The sequence below is a fragment of the Myodes glareolus genome, chromosome 8 (assembly GCF_982192425.1).
Source record: "Myodes glareolus chromosome 8, mMyoGla1.1, whole genome shotgun sequence".
In the NCBI taxonomy this organism is placed as follows: domain Eukaryota; kingdom Metazoa; phylum Chordata; class Mammalia; order Rodentia; family Cricetidae; genus Myodes; species Myodes glareolus.
In genome coordinates, this window is record NC_142033.1 from 90046018 (window position 1) to 90068938 (window position 22921).

Below are 22921 nucleotides of genomic sequence, written 5' to 3' on the forward strand. Positions count from 1 at the left end.
TGAGTGTCACAATTCTGGACAATAAGGAAAAGCTAAAAGCATTGTTGACGGTAGCCCCAGGTGACAGCACAACGCAATCACAGTCACTGCATCCGTTCCTGGCTTCTTACCACTATGTCCTCACTCATCCCTCCTTGCACTTGAGCCAAGGTACTGCACAGGAGCCCCCTCAGCGCGCATGCGTGCAATCATCTAACATAGCCAAGCCCCCTTCTCCCCAAAGACCTATCAAATTTTTTATGTTCTCATTTGCAAGTTTGGGTAATGGAACCTTATATATTACCATTTTCCTGTCTCCAATTTTAGTTTCCCTGTCTCTAACCTATGTGATTCATGCTCCTTCAGTTATGACCTCAGCCATGGTTGACTGAAATTGCCTTAGTGCCTGGATGCAATTCTGAGGTGTTCCTCATCCTCAGAAACAAAGAAATCAAACTGTAGCCTGCACGCCAGGCCATGCAGTTGTGACTGGCCATTGCTTAATTACATGCTAGCCGCTGTCAGGTTTAGGACTCTGGAGAACTTCTTTAAGCCTCACAATCTTCCCTCATAAAACCTGGAGAAATCACAATGACCGTTTGAGACTCTGAGCCACGGTGACACCGCTTGTGTAGGTCCCTGAGAGCTGAGATATTTACATACTTAGTGTGGACACTATTTAGCTAGGGTCTTCACCCCAGCTCCTGGCATAAGCTCCTTCCCCTAGGAGTTGCCTCAGTCCAAACTCCACCTCCGAAAAAGCCGGCCAAATGGTGACCCCTCCCCAGGGAAGATCAAGAAAGCCCACCAAACAGTAACCCCTCCCTGGGGAAAGTCAAGACCATGCCCACAGGCTATTTAAACTGTCCCCAGAGAGTGAACACATGGTCTCTAGGTTTCCTGCGGCCTCCCTTTCTCTCTCTTCCCCTCTTCATGCCCCCCCCACCAAGTATTGTCATCTATTAAACATGGGCATCTTTTAATTTGGTCTGATTTGGTTTGATTGGGATTATTTGCATCAGCTGGCTGTGAGGTTCGTTTAAAGAAAATACTTAACATTTGGAGGTCCCACAGGGGGCGGGCTGTTTTTCCCATGGGCCCAGGGCCATGTGTTGGAAACCTCCTTTCTCTCTCGTACTCTCCGCCAGGCTAAGATCGGCTGCATCTCAGTGAGTTTCCCTTTTGGAGTAGGTGCTGCTAGGGCCTGGGGCACATTTATGTTTATTTAACTTTGTTGATTTTCAGGTTGTCCTGTTGGAGACACGGGTGCCAGGTGCCCATGCAAGCAGTGAGACAAATCTCGCTGAGGTGAGATGGAATGGGTAGAGATGTCTCCCACGCTGAGGTGGGATGGAGTGGGTAGAGACGTCTCCCACGCTGAGGTGAGACGGAGTGGATAGAGACGCCTCCCACGCTGAGGTGGGATGGAGTGGGTAGAGACGCCTCCCACGCTGAGGTGGGATGGGGTGGGTAGAGACGTCTCCCACGCTGAGGTGGGATGGAGTGGGTAGAGACGACTCCCACTCGTTTCTCACGATTCCCCGTTTCTGAGTCAAGAGCCCCGTCACAGTGGGCACACTGTGATAGACTGGAGTCCCAAGATTTGGCATAGACTCCTAAATGGGCTCTTGCGATTCAAGCCTGATCTCTAAATGCTGATGGGCTGCCTTTTACAAAAATCCCTTTAAATCGGGGCTAACTTCTAACATAAAAGCAAACAAGGCTCCAAAAGCCTATGGCTTCTGGATACTGAGCTCCTGCCCCCACTCCCTGCTCCCCTCCCCGCTTCTCTAGCTGTTTCTCTCTCACATCTCTACAACTGATCCGGATCTGTTCCCCCCCCCACCCCATTCTTGCACTCTAAAATCGTGTAGTTCTCCCATCCTTATGTTTTCATTCCCTCTTGCAGCATCTGCTAATCTGGTCCTCAATGGGACCACCTCTGTGCTTCCCTGGCTTCTGCCGCTTGCCTACACCGGGATTTTTAAGTTGGTCAGCTGACACAGGTTCCGAAAAGAGTTTTATTTGTCTGTCTGTTAAAATAATGTGGCCACAGTGTGCTTGTTTTATGTCTGTGTGAGCATATGGGTGTGTTTCCACAGTATGCTTGCCTTATTTCTCTGTGTGCATGTGTGCGTGTTTTAAGATTTGTAAAACTTGTAACTCCAGATTACAACAGCTCTGGAAAAATACAAACACGTGGGTAACTTCCATTTTGACCACACTGCCACCTTGGGTAAGAGCACACCCACATGTGCTAGTATATTTTGACTTCTTAAAATATTCCTTTTAATCTTCTTACATTTACTAGCATTGGTAAGCTGCAACTAATTGGGTAAAGTACATGTCTAAATTTAGCTTATATGTCTAATTTAAATATAACTGGTAATGGTACCCAATTATCAAGTGGCTTTACAGATCTTGAGTATGGCATTTAACAAAAGAGCTCCTAACACAGAGACATGCCAGCTCTTGCAGCATCCTATAGCTCCTCCAAAAAGATGCATAGTTGCAAAAGACCTTCCACGTAGAGGCTTGCTTTTCTGCTTGGCAAAGCCACCTGCACAGCAAAAAGTGGCCTTCCATCTCTTCAGCTTCCTGAGTGTAACACCCTGGGGAATTGATCCTCTTGTCCTGCCAAGACAGGTAGACAGATTTCCCCCACAGGAAAATCTTTGGGCCTCTTGTACTCAGCAGCTACTGGCAAGCATTGCTTCTAAGGCTGGTATTCTCCAAGGACTAAGGAGAGACTTGGGATTGCCTGTGTAGCTAAAAACTGTCTCATTTCTGCTCATTTATCCCTCTTAGATCTGTCTACTGGCATTTGATGACTTAAGGTACTGGTAGCTCATTATCTCATTTGTTAAGTTTCCTACTAAAAATACAGGCAGCTGTGCCTCTTTCACAGGCTTCGTAGTCCAGGATTAACAGGTTTCAGGTGTGTCTTTAAATTCCGAGTTCTCATTTCCCTTTAATTGTCTTCTAAAATATTCCTATTCCAGTTGTCTTACAGATACCTGCAGGCTCCTGAAAAAGTTCTGCTGCTTTATTAAGAAATCTGGTCCGGCAAAAACTAACAGTCTAGTCTCCAGAGCTTATTTTAACCCCACCCATTTTCAAGCATATTTTACAGGTCGCTCCTGCTGTCTGGGCCAAGACCAACTTACAAAGTGCTCTCCAGACAATGCCAACACCTACACCAGCTCCTGGGACTTCACCATGGCCACCCGCCTTCTCGTCTCCCTCAAGAAACAGTTGCCTGAGATCTCCAGGATGACCGTAAACTGGATGCCACTCCAGCGACACCTCTTGCTGAGCATGAACCCACCAACTCCCAATGCTCCCATGTGGCCCCACGCACACAGGAAGTAGCCAGTCTTGCTCCTGGCATAAGCTCCCTCCCCTGGGAGTTGTCTCAGTCCAAACTCCACCTCCAAGAAAGCCCACCAAATGGTGACCTCTCCCCAGGGAGAGTCAAGAAAGCCCACCAAATGGTAACCCCTCCCCTGGGGAGGTGGAAAACACGCCCACAGGCTATTTAAACCGCCCCCAGAGAATGAACACGTGGTCTCCTGGTTCTGTGTGGTCTCCGCTTCTCTCTTTTCCCTTCTCCATGTTTTTCCAGGGCCACCCAGAAGTATTACCATCCATCTAACATGAGCATCTTTTAATTCGGTCTAATTTGGTCTGATTGGGATTATTTGTGTCGGCGGAGAGGTTTGTTGGACAGAAAATACTTAACAGACACCCATTTGGTTTTTTTTCTAAGAAAACAGTCTAGTTTGTGGCTTTCTACTATTTTTTTTCTTTTCTTGGTTTGTTTTTGAGACAAGATTTCATTATATGGCTCAGGCAGTCGTTACAGCTTGATATCCTTCTGCTCCAGCCTCCTGACGCTGGGATTACATAAATGGGCATGTGACGTTTAAATGAGTAGCTGGAACTGGCCATGCCTCTCAGTGGGTCGAGGGCTTGCCTCGTGTGTGCATGAAGCCCTGGTTTGAGTCTCAGTACTATGTAAAACCTGGCTTGGTAGTGCAGCTCTCAGATGCCACACTGGGGAGGTGGGTCATCCTCAGCTGCTGCCATAATGAGTCGAAGACCAGTCTTAGCTTCACAAGACCCTGTCCAAAAAAATTGCCAGTTTTATGTTCCCCCCTTTTTCCTCCAGAACCCCAAACATCATTCTCCTGATCTGAGGGACTGATGTCGAACCTTGAGTTTCTTCTCTCACTATCTCGTCATTACTAGATGGGGCTCCCTGGCCAGCAGAGAGAGATCTAAAGCCACAGGTTTTGGAAAACAAAGTGGCCTGGGTCCTGGAGTTCATCAGTTCTTCAGAACAAAGAGCTGGTGTGGGTTCTTGGGCGACCTATGACACTCGCAGCAAACATCGTCCACGATGCAGCCCAACCTTCGGCTGGGAAGACAGTCTGCCCTTTGTAGGCAAGTGAACATGATCATTTTCTTTCCCTAAATTCTTTAAAAGGGCACAGAGGTCGTCATCTGTCTTTGTCACGCTTCTCAGAGCACCAATGCAGTCTCCAAGCTGAAGAAGCCAAGATCCAGGGGCTACGCCTCCTGGGGCTTCTGGGGGCCCTCTTTGGTTTGCCTCCAAGAAGCTAACACAGGCCTCTGTGACTGGGTTCCCGGCAACAAGAGGGGGCTGTGACTATGTATGGAGCCATAGGAGAGGTCACAGAGAGAGGAGACCAGCACTGACGGACAGCTGGCCTGTGCCAGGCACATGTCAGATCCTTTGCCCATGCTGGAAGCCTGGAGGACAGCTGCAGGGCATGGGAGCATGGCCACACAGGGAATCCTGGAGATCCGGACGAAGTCCCCAGCTCCCAGAGACTCCCACTTAAGGGGAAGAATGATTCCTTACATCACCCGTGACAATGACTGGCAGCTGTGTCACAGGATTTCACTCTTTTTTTTTTCTATAGCTGAACCATCCAACAGAACCTTCTGCCCTTATGAAAATCTTCTAAATCTACATTCTCCAATATGGTGGCCACGAATACTCAAAATGAGGCCGAGTTGAATGAAGAACGGAACTTTAAATTTTATTAAATCTATTTAAATTAAAATAGTCACACGTAACTAGCAGCTACGATATTAGACCCTGTTCTTTTTATTTGCTTGCTTGCCTGCATTGCTTTACCACTGAGCTACACCCCAGGAGACCCAGAGAGGGTCTTTCTACGACGGTTCTAATTCTGAGCCATATACACGGTCATCTGAAAAATAAAGACTACATTTTTAGTGACTCTCTCAGAAATGTGGAAAGTTTGGGTTCATAGATGTAAGGTTAGGTGATAAAGGGCATTTCGAGGTTATGCCTCCAAGGGAATGGTTATGCCTCCTCTGTGGCCTTCTACTCCTTCCTTCCTGCTGGACCAGGATGTGTCCGTGAACATCCAGAACTGGGAGATAAGGAGAGGGAAAGAAAGAGAAAGCAGAACCATGGGGTTAAGAATACCTGGATCCCCAAAGATGACTTCAGGCAGTACTGTCCGACTCTATTGCCAAAATCTACATGTATGAGAAACTGAGACTCCAGCTCATTTAAGGACCTGTTGTTATTTTGTGTTTCTGTGACTCTGGGTCACACTTATCTTCGATCCCAGCTAATATATTATCCTCCTGTCTCTTACGGAAATGGATTAAACAAATGTCTTACTATAATTTTGACTGTGATTTCAAAGCTCCTGTCGTTATGTGGTTTAAGGGCAGAGATGTAAAGCAAGGGGCCTCTGCTGAGAAGTCACCTTGGCAGGCTGGCGCTTTAGTGGGAGAGGAAAATGGGGGCGCTAAGCCCCATGCATAAGGAGAAGACTGGGTGATGATGGCTGAGAAGTAGTATCAAGGAGAGACTTAAGAATGATATGGTGGGGGCTGGAGAGATGGCTCAGAGGTTAAGAGCACTGACCGCTCTTCCAGAGGTCCTGAGTTCAATTCCCAGCAACCACATGGTGGCTCACAACCATCTATAATGAGATCTGGTGCCCTCTTCTGGCAGGCAGGCAGACATGGAAGAATGTTGTATACATAATAAATAAATAAATCTTAAAAAACAAGATATGGTGGGGCTGGAGAGACAGCTCGGCAGTCAAGAGCACTGACTGCTCTTCCAAAGGACCTGGGTTCAATTCCCAGCTGCCACATGGCAGCTCACAACTGTTTGTAACTTCAAGATTCGACACCTTACACAGACGTACATTCAGGCAAAACACCAATGCACATAAAAATTAAATATATATATATATATATATATATATATATATATATATATATATATATATATATATAAAGAAAAAAGGACGATATGGTCAACAGGAAACTTCCTATGGGAGCCATAACCATGGGCGTGAGTTTTCTCAATGCTGGCCTCTGTTGTCCCCAGGCTGAGCAGAGAGGGAGAGAGCTGGGGTGTGGGGAGATGGCTCAGAGAGTAAGAGCATTTGCTGCGCAAGCTTGAGGACCCGAGTTTGCGCCCACAGCACCCGCTTAAGAAGTCAGGCATGGCTACAAGTACCTATAATCCCTGTGCTCAGGGATGGGGGTGGGGCAGAGAAGGAGGATTGCTTTCCGACCACCAGCGCAGCCAAACCGGAGCAAGCTTCAGGTCCAGTGAGAGCCTGTCTCAGGGGAATAAGGGCGAGAGCGATGGATGAGGACACCTGGTGCCCTTCCCTGGTCTCCGTGCACGCATATACCACACGCACATACACTCACGTGCGTACACACTGGAGCGCGCACACGCACAAATAACAAAATTGAAAAGAAAAGAATAAAAGTTGGAGAACAAAGCCAAGAAACAGGGTCAGCTCAAGTGCGCAGAGTCCCAGCAGAGGGCCACTGGGAGACGAGGAAGTATCCCGAAAGTCCCTCGGCCCACGATGGGAGGGACGTGCTGTTTTCCAGCACACGTGGCGCCCAGATTTCTGCAGAACTATGTGGCCTGTGATAGCCGTGCAGCTAACACTAGGCTCTCCGGCGCCTTCTTTTCTCCTACAGCCACGCCCCAAAGCGGCGCAGCAAGGGCCAGGAGAACGGTTTGCCTGGTTTGAAGAGGAATCATTTCTCTTACATTGGAACACACAGCCATCTAAAGAGTGAGAAAAATCTGTAATTGGTCAGAGGCCAAGATGGGTTTGGGCATTCTGGGTTTGAAACAAACTGGCACTCCACATTCCAAATGACTCCCGGGGCAGAATGTGTGCCACTTGCTGACCGGTCAGCAAGTCAGAGCTGCTAACTAGTAACAGCTCTGCTAACTAGTAACATACATCCTCATCGTCTAGGTGCTCAAGTGATGAAACTTCAAGGGCTGCAGCTGGGGTACCAGGATGGTGGGCAGCGTCCCTATGGCAACCCGCCCACATAGGGTCATCTCTATTTGGGTTTAGTAACAGGCTGAGGGTTAGGATGCCCTGTAGAAAGAATATTTGAGAATCCCTTTTGCTGGCAAATATCTCTTTGTGTTGGGGGTGGGGTGGGGTGGCATGGCAGCTATAAGGAAGTCTCTGTCCTCGGTGTACGTATCTCTTCATCAACTCACTTAGAAGACACACATGGCTCAAATCACAGAGGTAAACTCTTTCCTAAACACATAAGCTATTTGATATTTTTAGTAGTTTAGATTCTAGACAAACAGGATTTATTATATTTTGCATGGAAACTGGCCATTTGAACCTTTACATTAAACCTTCACCCTACTGACTGTGTGTCTTGTTAGCGTTGCCATCCATTGCTTATCGTTCCCAAGTGGCATGTTTTTATAGAGACTTGAATTTTGGAAGAAAACTGAATTTTAGCTCGATGCACACATCTAGTTATGCTGCACACCTGCTTCACTGATACTTTATGTAAAACATAGTAGGATGCCCTGACTGGAGACTGTATGAAGTCCATTTCTGTGTCCTTCTGAGGTTAGTACCAGGGACGTGCATATCTGCCAGCTTGACTCTTCATTACCAATCCTGTCAAGTAAACACGCACCTGATTCTGAAAGAAGGAAACAGCTTCCATTTTCGGGTAATTGATCTCTCTCACAATAGGAGAATTATCTGATATTGGCTTCGCATGACCCAAAATACTTCAGATATGATGGCGTTAATTGTAAGGGGAAGAGATCCAGGATTGTCGTCTGTCATGTGAGGATCCTTGTTAAATTAACCATGCATTTCCAATTCTGTGTCTTAGTGTCTGTTGAACTGTGTCATATCTCTGTCGGGAGGGAAGGAAGCAAGCATTGGGTATAGGTGAAGTATTCCAGAGAAGAATCAAGGAGTTTGGAAATTGCTGTCTTCGATTTACTCTCTTAAAGCCTCTGGAGTTTAACCATATTCTGTTTTTATCTTTTCTGTTTTGTTTTGATTTGTTTTGTTTTGTTTTTTGAGACAGGGTTTTCTCTGTAGCTTTGGAGCGTGTCCTGGAACTAGCTCTTTTAGACCAGGCTGGCCTTGAACTCACAGAGACCCGCCTGCCTCTGCCTCCCGAATGCTGGGATTAAAGGCATGAGCTACCACCACCAGACTAAACCGTATTCTTTTAAGAGGCTCCTGGTGAGAAGTACAGACACGGAGTTTCCCAGAGCATTTCCCTGTCAGATTCAGAGCTTGTGCAACGCCATCCGCCAGGTTCAGCCTGTTGGCAAAAATATCCAGATACAATGGGATAGTAAAAGATGACATTTACAAGATGCGGGTATAGCCAGTTTGGAGCACGAATTGGCACACTTGCACTGCGGTCTGCTGCTGGCAGAGACCACGCTGAGAAGGTTTTAGCAGGAGGAATTTGACGCCTGCTCTCACCACAGTTCCGGCCTGTGGAAAAACTTAAGAGTTGCACAGTTGGCCCTGCGCAAGTATTTTCTGTTAACATCGTAGGGTTTTGCACAGAATTACCCAGAAGGGATAAGAAATGTTCTTTACTTTGGTAAGCTAGTCCTCCTAGCAGAAGACATACAGTGGTCACGAAGCAGATGGGAGCTTCCTTTGCTGAGGTTTTGGAAGGGACTTCGGGTTTCTTCCTGAGGGAAAAGTGCCGCGACACTTCGAGGGATAATTAAAATGTGTTTGTTTTAAATGTGAGTCATGACGAGCCTGGGGATTAGAATCTTAGAAAGAAGAAAAGTTATCTGAGCAAGGATTGCAACCCCAAATAGACCACTATTTCGGGGTCTCCTGAGGACCAGACATTTCATCCTCATACATCCCCCGCGAGGAAAGGATAGACCCTGTCCTGTGGCCACGCCTCCCTCTCTGGGCTAGGCGGAGCATCCACCGTGCCGACCTCTCTTCTTTTGGCACCGGGCACCTCCCCACGAAGTTTCTGGTGGGCCAGTTACTGGATGCAGCAGTCCAGCCTGGCGGATTTTCAAGCCGAAGGAGTCTGAGAAGTACTGAGAAGGTGTTTGGGATGTAGAATCTCCGAGAAAAGGGACACAATAGACACATCCCAGAAAGAGAGAGCACTCGGCCAGCACGCCAGGAGGGGCTTACATTTGGAAAGAGGAACTAGTTCCTGGTCGCATCTTTTCTTTTGAAAACGTTGTTACTAACATGTATTAAGTATGCGTAATGGATTTTTAACATGACATTATCACGCGTTTTGTTCCTCTCCTACTCCCCTTGATACCTGCCCTCTTCGCAACCAGTTCCCCATCTACTTTCCTGACCCCTTTCTGTAAGCAAATGGGTTTATTAGCCCAGCTTCCAGGAGCTCGGGCCCCTTACTACCCCCCCCCCCCCGCCCCCACGCCATACCACTGAAGAGAATCTTCCTCTCCCAGCAACCATCAAAGATAAGGCTCTTATCTTAGTAGCCTTCTCACTTCCTGGCAAATCCTCAGTAAGGGCCTCATGAACCCCTGGCCCACTCCATGGGGCACACAGGCAGGCCCAGCGGTGTGCTTGTCCTATGCACTTCTGCTACGTCACACCCAGAAGATAGTCCCACACCATTCCACCCCTTGCTGGCAGTCTCAAGCCCTGCCTCCTCCCTCTCTTTTGTGATGTTCTCTGGGTCTCAGAGGGGGTGATGCAGATGTCCCATTTAGAGCAGAGAATTCGAGAGTCTTTTGTTCTCCGCATTTTGACCGGTTATGAGTCTCTGCAGTAATCTCCACCCAAAAGAGGTTTCTCTGAACAAAGTCGACAGCCGCACTAATCAAATATTTAGAAGGCAATTTGATGGGCACATGCCCGCTTAGGAAAACAGCGCTGGCTGCATCTTTTAAAGTTCTTCTGGACAGTGATAGAGGCACACAGACTTCTGCAAACCAGTTTTTCATGAAGTCTTATGCAACAGTTGTCTGTCGTGAAGCGTGCAAGCTGGTGGTGCGACTCCTCCTACCCCGTCCGCGAAGCCCTGCCTGCTGGTTCTAGGCGACTCATCATAGTAACAACTGTGACCTCACTGTAACCCTTAGCCCTCATCCGTGCTCATCGGTGGGGTTTTCCACAGAGCCCAATTGCCACTCAGGCCCCGCCCACTAAGAGGGTGGAAGAGAAGGGCGAAGTCAGTGAGCAGAACAGTCCTCACCCAGACATTAAGCCCAGAAATAGGTCAAGCGCCACAGGGATCCATGGAGGTCTGATCAGCATCCAGCTCCTGTGCCACGGCTGTGTGGAGCCGTCACTCTGCAGCCCCGAGAGCCTGTGCGACCGCTGTGGGGGACCCATCATCACTCCGCTGCCCTGAGTCACGGCCCATTTGCCAGCTATTTTACCCACCACATTACTTCCCAGTGGGTGGAAGCTTCCAATTGGAGTCCTGCAAAGCTAAAACGAGCCCCTTTCTATCATGTTGAGCTTCTAGACTCTAGCCAGCACATGAATATACCTGAGCCCCAGAGGATAGTCCTAAAATAGGGACGGTGTAGAGACAGTAGCCATGCCATGTGGACTTAGCTATTTCTTGCCTAAAATGAAAACCGTCCAAGCCTATTTTCCCCCTTTCTGGGAAGCTGACCTAAACAAGAGAGGATGTGCTATAAATGACTTTCAAGACCTGACTTGTAGGTTCTAATTATAAATACGTTGACAATACTTGGTTTTCGAACGTTGCCTGTCTTCCAAAGTGCTCAGAGGCCTCTCGCCTATGGGAGGCAGGTTGCACAGTCTCTATCTTGTTGCAGAATCTAATTATGTTTTTTTTTCTTTTTTCTTTTTTTTTTAATTCTGGTTCTGAAGTCCCCTTCCTTCGATCCCTGACTCTAGGATACCACGGCTCAGTTAACTTGTCTCGGTGTCTGGGTGTCATCTGAGGGAGCCGCTCTCCCGCTCCCCCGCGCTCTCCCGCTCTCCCGGTTTGCTTTGGCAATGGTTGACTGCGCCTGGACCCCTAGGACTTTTCAGAATGCCCTATTGGCACCACCTGGTGCCTTCCTGCCAAAAGCCTGACCCGTACTGTCAGTTCGCTCCCAGACTCCCAGGTGCCAGAGAGTGAGCTCAGCGTCCTGCCCCTGTCGCCAGGGAGGGCCCCCTCCCTGCAGGTGCTTAGCACCTAAGCCTGCCCTCAGTAGACTCTCCACCCTCAGTGTTCCTGCTTCAGGGCAGGACATGCCCGGGCTTGTTCAGAAGTCTGTTTTGCTGTGCCAATCCCACAGGAGGCTCTGTGTGGTCTCAGGGTCCCTTTAAGTTTAAACGTCTGGTTCCATGGAAAAGAAACACTTTACATAGACCTCGGGGGAGTGAATCTAGGGCTTTGCGCATGAGCATGGAAGGCAAGTGCTCTACCCACTGAGCAACACAGCCCTAGTCTTTCGATGGGAACATTTTGAGGCAGGATCTTGCTAAATTGCTGGTTCTGAACTTGGGATCCTTCTGCTTCAGCCTCTGGGGTAGCTGGAAGTTCAGGTCTGTGGCACTGGGCCTAGCATAAGCTGGGTTTTATGGTAAGGCCTCTCGCTGTTTCCAGCTCAGATGAACTATGGAAAATAGGGAAACGTATGCTCACTCCCTTTTCTTGTCTCCCCTCTAACTAGCCTGCTGCCTCCAGTTTCCAGCGTTCACCTACCCCCCACCCCCACCCCTGCACTAGGAAGAGGGAAGAAGGCTGGAGAAGGACAGTCTTGTTGGGACTTGTCAGTCTTCTTCAGAGACTCCTCCTCGTTGTCACTAGGAGATGTCACTCGTGGGGCCCAAATAGCAGTCATCCCTCCAAACCATACCAGGTATCTGCGTTCCTTGGGTTTCTGGAAACCAAGCATATTTGTAATTAGGTGATTCAGTCAGGCAGCATCCAAGTTCCCCATCCAACATATAAAACCTGCTGTCTCATTGGTCCTTCATGCCAGCCCAGCCCTCTTTCTTCACTGTGCCATCCAGGCCACCGGTCCTCAAGTCATCCAGACTGGTTCTGTTCTCTGGGACCCAAACTGGAAGCTTCCTACATTGAGCCCTTCCCTAGTGTGAGGGAAGGGACACCCCGCCACCTCTGGGTGTGAGGGTGCTGGAGGCTTCTCGGCATGCCTTTAGCTTTCTCCAGAAATCCTAACTGAAAATTTTGCATGTATGCATCCCCCAGCACACACACATTCACGAGAGCTTTTCTTTTCCAATCATAATGAACAAAATTAAGTCATTTGCATAATTTGGGGTGGAGCTGGAGGTAATGTTAAGCAAAACAAGCCAGAGTCAGGAAGATAAATATTGCATATTGATTCTCACTATGCAACAGAGGTTTCTCTCTCTCTCTCTCTCTCTCTATCTATCTATCTATCTGGTTTTTCGAGACAGGGTTTCCCTGTGTAACATGTCCTGGAACTAGCTCTTGTAGATCAGGCTGGCCTCAAACTCACAGGGATTCACCTGTCTCTGCCTCCCGAGTGCTGGGATTAAAGGCATGCGCCACCACGGCCTGGCCACAACAGAGGTTTTAAAATATACTTATTGTCATTCTTTATAAAGATATGGTAGTGTGGGGACTGGTCCCACGAGGGGCAGCAGTCCCACGAGGGTCACTCAAGGCCTTGGTGGGTCCCTGCGGCAGGTGAGAGACAGACATACAGGCCATGCAGAAAGAGAGCTTGGGTATAGAGTTTATTTAGTGGGTTATGGAGGGAAAGGGAAGGGGGAAGGGGAGGAGAGAGGGGGGAAGCAGAGAGAGAGGGAGAGAGATGGGGGAGAGAGAGGCAGAAGTTGCATCTTCAGAAGAGAAAGAGCTCAGGCTGGAGAAGAGGTGCTTGTCACAGCGGAAGTGAGAGATGGGGAGTAGGCGGGGCTTGTCTCTTAAAGGGACAGGGTACCCAGGTGACAGGCCAGGCCAGCAGATCATAACATTTATGAGAGTAGAAGGGGACTATTTATGGAAGAAGGGGCACAGTGGTGGAAGGTGGAGGGAGGAAGGGTGATGACGGATAAATAGGAGAAAGTGCCTGGTATACCTTCATGGAAATGTCAAGGTGAACTCCAATCTTCGATAGGCTAACCAAAAAATTTAACGACAAAATGAGCAGTTTAAATTTTCACGTATGAATTATTTCTTAGAATTTTGTTATTTATGACAATTCTGTATTCAAGTGTCATAAAATAGTCTGTATTTTTTAATAAAGTTTCAATTTTTACCATCTTTAACATTAAAATTTTAATTTGCCTGGAACTGATTTTTTTTGGCGTGATATGTGATGGATGCTGAGGCAAGGCTGGCCTGGCTCTTGCTCGGTATCCCAGGCTCTCTGAACCTGAGATGATCCCCTGGCCTTAGCATCTGAAATGATGCGATTACAGGCCGGACCACCACATCTGACTCTATTTACAGCTTTGCTTAAGCACAGAACCACTTCCACTCATTTCTGAATTTTTCTTTTCCTTCTGACACTTGGCGATTCCTTTTGTGTGGTTTCATGCTCAGTTATGTATTACAAATATTTGGTCATATTTTGTCCAGATGTTCTCAGCTGTCTGGAATGACTGGCAGGTTTCCATGTGTGTGCGTTCATCGTCTTTAACCAAAGGTCTCTCTGGTTTTCTCAGAATACCTAATCAGTGTCCCTAATTAGGCCGAGCTTCAGGAAGTGACAGACAGATGCTGCTGGCCACCCTCCTGTGGCTGACCATGGCTGCCTGGGTGGTCCCCAATCTTTTGGGCTTGTTATTTATTGAGGTTCAGCAAGGGCTACCTCTACCTAGGTGTGTATTTCAAAAGATGCTTAACAACAACAGGAGAAACTCGGAACATGTGAAGGGGTGAAGAAAAGTTGACATAAATTTCTTGGTTGCCCTTCATGGATGATAAAATTTAGACACTACATTAGCCACAGCCGATAGCAGAATTTCTCTAGGCTGCAGACCACAGCTGGCCACCCCCTTCCTTCTTTTTCTTCATAAACAAAAATACCCATTAACTCTGGAAGCTATCAGACAAATGCCCATTGTGCTGCCCTTGTTTGACCCCTTTTAGAAAAACTGCATACTTGTTAGGAATAATTTGCAGAACTGTGATCCCAGGCAGTAACTGCACTTGGTGTTTAGCAAGCTCCTGCTGAGTAAGAAAACGGTAGATTTAACCTCATTGGTGAGAAAGTCAGACAATTTGCATATAGTCCACAGGGTTCTCTTGCTGGCTGCCTGTGCAGAAAATATTCTAGGTGAAGAGTTTTCTTTCTTGGGGCTATCAAACTCTTAGAGGCTCACTCTCCCCTCCCAGGGTGGAGCAGCTAATGCACACGTTAGGAAAGTTTTCTAATAGAGAAGGATCAGCAGAGTACCTTTCACAGAGAACCTTTCACGGAGAGTCTGAGTTCAAACTTGAGTAAAAATAAAGTCTCTTTGCTTTGGCATACAGGATTCGGTCTCCTTGTTGGTTTTGGGGGGATCTGTGAATCTGGGCATAACACATAACTTCTCCTACGTATGGTGGAGGAGAGAATTTATTATAGATATGTAGGGGAGCATAGTCAGAGTCAGGGACATCTGGGGGAGTCCAGAGTGCACATGGCCCTGAATCGTGGGAGGGGGAGGAAGGGGGAGAGGGAGAGAGGTGGACCAGGTGCTGTAGTCATGAGGCCCAAAGGTACAAAAAGGGGCAGGTAATCAAAATGGCTGGATTATATAGGTAAGAGCTGTTTGGGACTGCAGACCCCCCAGACCCTGAACTTTCTATGACCCCTTGCCTGCTGGAGTAAATAACTTGTTTTCCTATGCTTGCAGCTGCTCTGAGCACAAGCCCCTCATGAGTTCCTGATAACAAGGAAGTGGTTTTTGGTGGGCTTTCAGGTGAAAAATCCCAAGAGTTAGGATGCGGCCATTAGTCAAGGAGAGCCCTATATAAGCTGCCCTGGAACACAATAAAATTGGCATTCTTGTTTCAAGAGTGACCCGTGTCTCTGTGTGTTTTTTAATCCCCAGACCCTTGCCCATTTGCAGTTACAGGTGGTGCAGACACCACAAAGAGCCTCTCAGGAAAGAGCAGCCCAACCCTGGGTTGGAGAGTTCTGAGTAGAGGGTGGGATATGCCAGCCAAACCCTGCAATCGGTAGGGACTGAGGGATGCTGGGAGAACGTGGCAATCAGATCTGCTTTGATATGTTAAACAGGCACCTCAACCTCTCTTGGGGATTTGAAATTAAGCAACTGAGTGTCTTGAAGAGACCAAGAAACCAATACTTTAAGACCCAGGTGGAAGATTGGGCTCTATCCCAATGACCCTGAGCTAATTCCTGCTCTAGATCTTCATTTGGTGGCAGTGAATGGAAGTCCAAGGGTGTTCATGACTCTCCAAATAAAAACACATCAAAAGGAACCCTAGACGGTGACAAGATGACACCCCATGGTTAACAGTGATACTGAAGTGAAATGAGGAAGAAGACCCCATTGAAGGGAAATTAGTTGGTATGGGGAGGAGAGTAGAAATGACGTCATTCATCCCCTGTCTCCCCAAGAAAGAAAGTGGCCCCCATCCCAGGAAGAGAAGGGTGGGTGGGCTTCAGGAGTCTCTGACCCCCCAGGCAGGAAGAAGCTGGGTGGTAAGCAGGGATGGGGGGGGGGCTGCAGTGTGATGTTGCTAACCACTGGGTCTCCCACCACAAACACCGGCATTCTAGCAGAGTCAAAGGACAGCTTTCCCACCATGGACACTGGACACAGAAGTGAGTGACCTGCATCACTGAAGGCTAGGGAGCCTTCTTCATGGCCTAAGGGCCATGTTCCCATTTCAGTAATGCATAATGATGTCCAAAGTAGAGGCCCAGGGTAAGACGATGCTATGGTTTGACTGTGCCAACCAACACTTGCGCTGAGAGATTTTGTTTTTGTTGTTGTTGTTTATATGCTATGTGCACTGGTGTTTTGCCTGCATGTTATGCCTGTGTGAGGGTGTCTGACCCTCTGGAACTGCAGTTGCAGACACTTGTGAGCTGCCATATGAGTCGAACCCAGGTCCTCTGGAAGAGCCGCTGCTGCTCTTAACCACTGAGTCACCCCTCCAGCCCCTCGTGTTGAGGTCCAATCCCCAGTGTGACACATTCGGAGGTGGGCCTTTAAGAAGTGACTAGGAAACAAAGACTCAGCTTTCTCAAGTAACATTAACTATATTCATCCATTCTCAAATTAATCGATTCTCTCAATAACAAGCCTTCTATAAAAATCAATTGGACTTGCTTTTGTGTCCAGTCGCGGAACTTTCCCTGGGGGAGATAAAAACAGCTATCTGCTTACCCCAGATAGAGCAACGGTGACAGACCAAAGGAACGATTTCAGCAAGTCTAGCTTAAAGCTAGAGTTTTTTTTTGGACTTCCTTATACAGCATGAGTGAGGGGTCACTTCATACCACTGAAAAATATCACCCCAGCGTGGATATGACAGCTTCACAATTGCATAGGTGGAGTCCCACCTCCAGTTAGCTTTCCACCCTCTGTATAGTCTTATCGCCTCCAAACCACAAGACCACTGTGTAGCAGCAGAACAGCTGGGAGGAGGTGTAAAGAGTGGCTGGAACCTCAGGTAGGGTCTGATGACTCTGCCCTCCTCCTCCTCCTAAGGGGGGAAGTCGACTGGTTGCAAGTACTCAGCTGCTTCTGATGACAATAAAGATGGTGATGGCTGTTATGCTCTGGGGAATGTTCACACACCCACACCCACGCACGCACACATGCAACACGTACACATGTACAACACTATCCGCTAGGCTGGGATTCTGCAGTTCCTACTAACAATAAGATCTTCACCAGTTTTAAGTCCTTGACCTTAGACGCTCCTCATTTCCAGAAATGTAAGCTGGATAAGCTTTGATATTCACTTATAGCAACAGAGAGATTTGATTTGCTGTAGAGTAACTGGGCTATCTTTGCATGTAGTACTCAAGTGTGGTATTTGTAACAACACCTTTCCCTTAGCACTCATATGACAGGCATTAAACTATGAATCCACATGCCTCCCTGGTGCCCATCTATTCCTCTTGGTTGGCAGATTTACCCATTTTCCAGGCATGGGGGGAAAGGGCCTAGGAAGAGAAGTAAGAAGTAGGAAGAGGTGAGGTCTGTTTTGTTGCATAAATAACAGGGTGCCAATATGCTCAACTGTGCTGGTTCCCAGTCCCTGCCACACTGTGGTGGGTACTGTAGGCTGCTGGTCTTGGCTAGGGAGTGGGTGCCGTTTCAGTCCAGAATCTAACAAAACCTCCCACACTCCCTACTTCTGTCCTGGTGACTAAAGCCTTTGGTCCCCCGCCTTGCTTTGTTCTCCCCTGTAACCCAGGCCTTGCATTTTCCAGCATTTTCCTACCCTACCTCACAGAGCTAGGTAGCTCCCGCCATATCTTTGGACTTCAGCTTCCCTCGCTGGAAGGGATTTCTCCAGTAGATATCACAACACTGTGCCCTCTGGTACCCAGGACACCTCACTAGGAATTTTATGTTTGATTGCTGTCCATCTATAAATAAGAATATGAATTTCCCTGTCCACATGCCATCCTATGCCCAGCACCATGCCTGGCACCTTGGAGACACCCAGTAAACATTTTCAGAAGGTCTACAAACTTGTTCTGGAACACTGAAATCTAAGTTGGCAGCCAGCATTGGAGGATTGGGAAGTATTGAAGTTGGGGGAGGGGAGGAGGATGCAGACTCAAAGGCCAAGGTCAAAGGTCAAGGGTACAGGAAGGTGTGATCAAAGTCAAAACCCATAGACAAGGGAGAGTGTCAAGGCCGCTCTGAGGAGTCAAACAGATGTTGGAGACCAAAGTCATTCGATGACAAACAGCAAGGTGGGCATAGACGTGTCCACAGGCAGACTGCCCTCCGTGGGCAAAGACCAAAAGAAAAGCAGACGGATGGAATGTGACTGGGACAGTGGTCCCAAGACTGGCGAAGAATAGGCAAGGCTGATTTTAACATGCAAAGACCCTAAGCCCCACTTCTAAAAATTCTGACTTGTTTTTGTCCTAAAGGCAAAAGAGAAGCTGTTGAAAGTTTTAAGAAGTGGTGTGTGTGTGTGCGTGCATGTGTGCGTGCATGTGTGTGTGTGCTCACGAGTGCGTGTGTTTGTATGTGTGCATGTCCGTGTGCACGCACATGCTGCTCACCGTGTGGATAACAGATTGAAGTTAGACCAGTTAGAGGAGCGTTAGGCATGCAGAGGGTCTGAGGAATAAAAGAATGGATATTTTGTAAAAATTTTTATTCATTTCTGTGGTAGGACTGGGATCCACTATTTCAAAACAACAGTCCTGCATTTCAGCTACCCGTCGCCTACGGTGTTGGGATCCAGTCTCGACAGGGTTCACACGTCCCTGGGTAGGGGCGTGGGGATTAGAAAAATTAGGTAGGAAGAACAGAGGTGTGAAAGAAATACAGAGACACAGGATAGAACTGGAGGGCCATCCAGTGAACACTGAATACTGAATGCACCCATGGTTATTGTCCACATGTTTATATACCATTTGATTTAGATACCAGTCCAAAATGGGGGAAGAAGGCAAATGACTGCTTTAACATGACACAAAGGACAAACAGAACAACCATTTGCTTCAATACTTGAGACATTAAGCCACTATTTCCTGAGTTAAGCATCCTGATGTTTCAGACAGGACATGCAGTGACCACACCTTAGACCAGGTATCCTGTAGGCAGCCACTTCCTGGGTCAGATCTCCTGTCTTAAAAATGAAGGAGCAAGGTGCAGCAGACCCACTTCTGTGGGCTCCACACTAGGGAGCCTAAAATCCATTCACTTCATTCCCAGAATATCTAACTTCATTGAGTTTTTCACGTTCTCCAGATGCTTCTTCTGTGGATCAGGGACGAGAGCTGATGCTGAGCAATCCAAGGAGACCCGAGCTCCAGGTATGCGCTGAAGACCAGGACAGACACCCAGCCGCCTTTTAGACACGCAGGTTTCAGGCTTCAGCCAAGAAGGTTCCCTGGACGACTCTGTGTGCACGAACATTTGTGAGGTGGCGTTACCTGAGCAGTGGTTCTTGAGGTGACTCTGAACCATCAGACTCAGTAGGGAGCTCATCAGATGTGGTCATTGATGGGCCACTGACTCAGAAGCCCAAGGGTGGGGTCATTCAGGTAATACAGGCTAAAGGTTTAGAATGAGCTGGGCATGGTAGCTAGTGCCTGAAATCCTAGTGTTTCAGTCTGAGGCAGGAGGATTGACATGGGTTCAAGATAAGCTGGGCTACATACATATTGAGTTTCAAGCCTGCTCAGGCTACAGAGTAAGAGCCTATATCAAAACAAACAAACAAACAAAAATGTAGAGGCATTTCATTTGTACTTTAATAAATAAAGCTTGCCTGAAGGTTAGAAAAGTAAAACAGCCACACTGGCCAGCCTTACAAACAAGACAGTAATGACACACACCTTTAATCTCAGTAGCCACACTAGTTTGCCAGTTGGTAGTGGTGCACATCCTTAATCCCAGCCCTAGAGAGGATTATAAAGTGGGAGGAGACAGTTCTCAGGCTCAGTCTCATTCTGAGATTAGAGGTAGAATCACCATTTTTGAACTGAGGTTGAGGTAAGAACCAGTGCTTGGCTGCTTTGCTTTTCTGGTCCTCAGATTGAACCTCAATATCTGTCTCCGAGTTTTTATTAATCATGCTTCACAAAAACATAAACAAATGACATAGGCTGTGTGTATGTGCGTGACTCAGTTGTCAGGTGACTGCTGTGCAATCATGAGGACCTAAGTTTGGTCTCTGAGAGCCCACATTAAAAAATAAAATATAGCTGGGTGGTGGCGCATGCCTTTAATCCCAGCACTTGGGAGGCAAAGGCAGGTGGATCTCTGTGAGTTCAAGGCCAGCCTGGTCTACAAGCAAGTTCCAGGACAGCCAGAGTTACACAGAAAAACCCTGTCTCAAGCAATAATAAATAAATAAATAAATAAATAAATAAATAAATAAATAAATAAATAAATAAATGGCTGGTGGCATGCCTGCAACCCAGCACTGGGAAACCAGAAATAGAAAGGTCCCTGGAGCATGCAGGCCAGAGGCCAGACAGCCTAGCAGCTAGGACTCTAGATGAATTATTAAACTCCAGATTCAGTGAAAATAACCAAAAACAAATCAGAGAATGATTCAGAAAAAGCACCTGATATCAACTGCTTACCTCTATACACACATGCATGTACACATAAACATGTAGCAGCAAAGATTCAGAATTGTAATTCCAGCAGGAGAAAGTAGTAATTAATTTCAGGGTGAGACTCCATTAGGAAGCTGGAGAGCTGTTTCCACGCGGAACTCTGGCTTCCGATACAAAGGGCGGGGTGAATCAGTCTCTTCTCGAGAGGCCTCCTGCCTTCTTGTCCTGGAACACATCCAGGCGGGGCAGAGGTTTGGCTTCTCTACCCAATCTCTGGTCTTCCACCCAAGTTCCTGCTGGAGGCCGGTCTTCCTGATGCATTTCACAGGAAATCAAGAAAAGACAGGCAGAGGGGAGACCTGAACTCTGAGACTCGGGGCTCCACCGGAAGTTCTAAGGAAATGGGGCCCTGTGAGCACAGGAATGAGCACTGGAGGAGCCAGAGACGCGGCTGCAACAGACTCGGGATGAATCCTCCCATGGTGGCATTCCTCCAGCGCTTGCTGGATGATATCATGCGCAGCCACACTCACGACTTGCCTCCCACGGTGTCTTTTGTCTCCTCCAGCTTGAGACGTGGTGGGGCATTGGGCAGCTTGCAAGCTGTAGCAAGGGGGAAGCGAATGAGGGGCTGATGTCTCAATCTAATGAGAGTAAAGCTGGGCTTCCCCTCTGTTTCCTGACTTTGTGGGTTCCTCCTCTGCTCTTTTAAGATAAAGTCTCCCTACGTAGCCCTGGCTGGCGTGGAACTTGCACTCTGCACTGGGCCACCTTAGTGATTCTTTGTCAAATGGGGGGGGGGGGGAGGGGGAGAGAGAGAGAACCATTTCAGGAGGAAGTCCATTCTCTCCTTTCATCGTGTGGGTGGGTCCTGGGAATCTCAGGTCAGGTCACCAGGCCTCTTCACAATATTCTTTACCTCGGAGCTATCTCACAGATCATTAGCACACGATAGTTGAAAAGTACTGGTCTGAGGGGAGGGGTAGGATGGAAAAATGAAAGAAGTCCCGGAGGAGAAGGAAAGAACAGATAATAAAAGATTCATGTTCACTGACGTTCAAGTCCATCAATTCTCCATCCAGCTGAGGACAGAGAAATGCGCATGAGCGGTCTCACTGGGGTTGCAGCGTTTTTCTGCCCCTGCGGTTTTGCAGTTCCAGGAACTGGGGACCGCTCCCTGTGTTGCTCTAAGACAGGGCCTCCTGTAAGGTTCCCATGGCCGACCGACCCATTTGGGTCTCTGAGCTCCAGTGAGCCCCTGTTCTTCTATCTGCCCCGCGGCAGAGCTGTGGAGAGGGTTGCAGATTCGCTCAAGGGACGCAGGGCTGTCTTTCTGAGAGGTAAACCTGAGAACAGTGATAAGAAAAACGAGTTAACTCACACCAGGTCCTTTGGTTGTTTGTGAGCTACGTTACTGAGAGAGGCAGAGGGGCAACGGGTGGCCCCACTTTGCCTTTTCTCCTCAGGCATCCCAGGTTCCCTCAGTTCTGCAGCGGGCCCTGGCTGCACCCCCCACTGCTCAGTGCTCGCTCACACCATCCTTCCTCTGAGACAGAGCCTGCCTTCAGACTCTGCTCCCAATATGTGGCTGGCCAGGGGCCAGGGTCGAGCTGCTGCCAGAGGAGCCACTTGGCCAGAGACATGACTTTCCCTGCATGAGCGGCAGCTAGCATTCCCTCTTTGTCCCAGGGTCTCCTGGCTCCGCTGGATTCTGAACAGCTGGAGGCTGCTCTGGTGGCCATGGAAGCCACCTCTCCACACCTTAACGCCCCACCTACCCACCCATTGCCCTTTTCCCCTTTCTCTCCCTTTTAAACCAACCTACCCTTCCTTCCTCCCACCCCCTTCCTTTCTCTCTCTCTCTCTCTCTCTCTCTCTCTCTCTCTCTCTCTCTTTCTTTCTTGTCAGGGTCTCACCTCGTGGCCCTGGCTGGCCACAAACTCACAGAGATCTGCCTGCTTCTACCTCCCAAGTGCTGGGATTAACCACCATGCTGGGTTCTTGTGAGGGCTAAAGTTATGTTTCAAGTTTTAAGTACTACGCCTAAGTATAAAACAGAAATGCCTCTAACCTGTAAACCCCTTGCCCAAGGACAGATACTTCCTGGAATACTGGAAGTATTGTTATGAGAGATAAGCCACATGGTCTTTACTCCCCTAAACAAATTTGTTTGGCCCAACTGTACCGGATGTGCTTGATCACATGTAGCAAGGCAGGAAATGCATCCGGATATATGGTTACTCCTGATTCGACCTGGTGGAGAATGTGTAGCCTTATGGGGTTGCCTTTATAAGCCTCTGCAAAACGTGACTTGTCACCATTTTCTTGGAACCCCCGAATGGACCTGGCCAGAGTCCATCATCCTGGCCAATATTAATTAAAACTTGCTTCAAA

General features: G+C 48.0%; 1 long non-coding RNA gene across 1 annotated transcript; it reads right to left on the minus strand.

Moving 5' to 3' along the window:
• Window positions 1–18592: 18592 nt before the first annotated feature.
• LOC125401280 (uncharacterized) lies at window positions 18593–22144 on the minus strand. The gene is made up of 2 exons (XR_015002823.2): window positions 20552–22144; window positions 18593–19360 (listed from the first exon to the last, which is right to left on the minus strand). It is a non-coding gene; the product is annotated as an uncharacterized LOC125401280 (long non-coding RNA).
• Window positions 22145–22921: the final 777 nt, after the last annotated feature.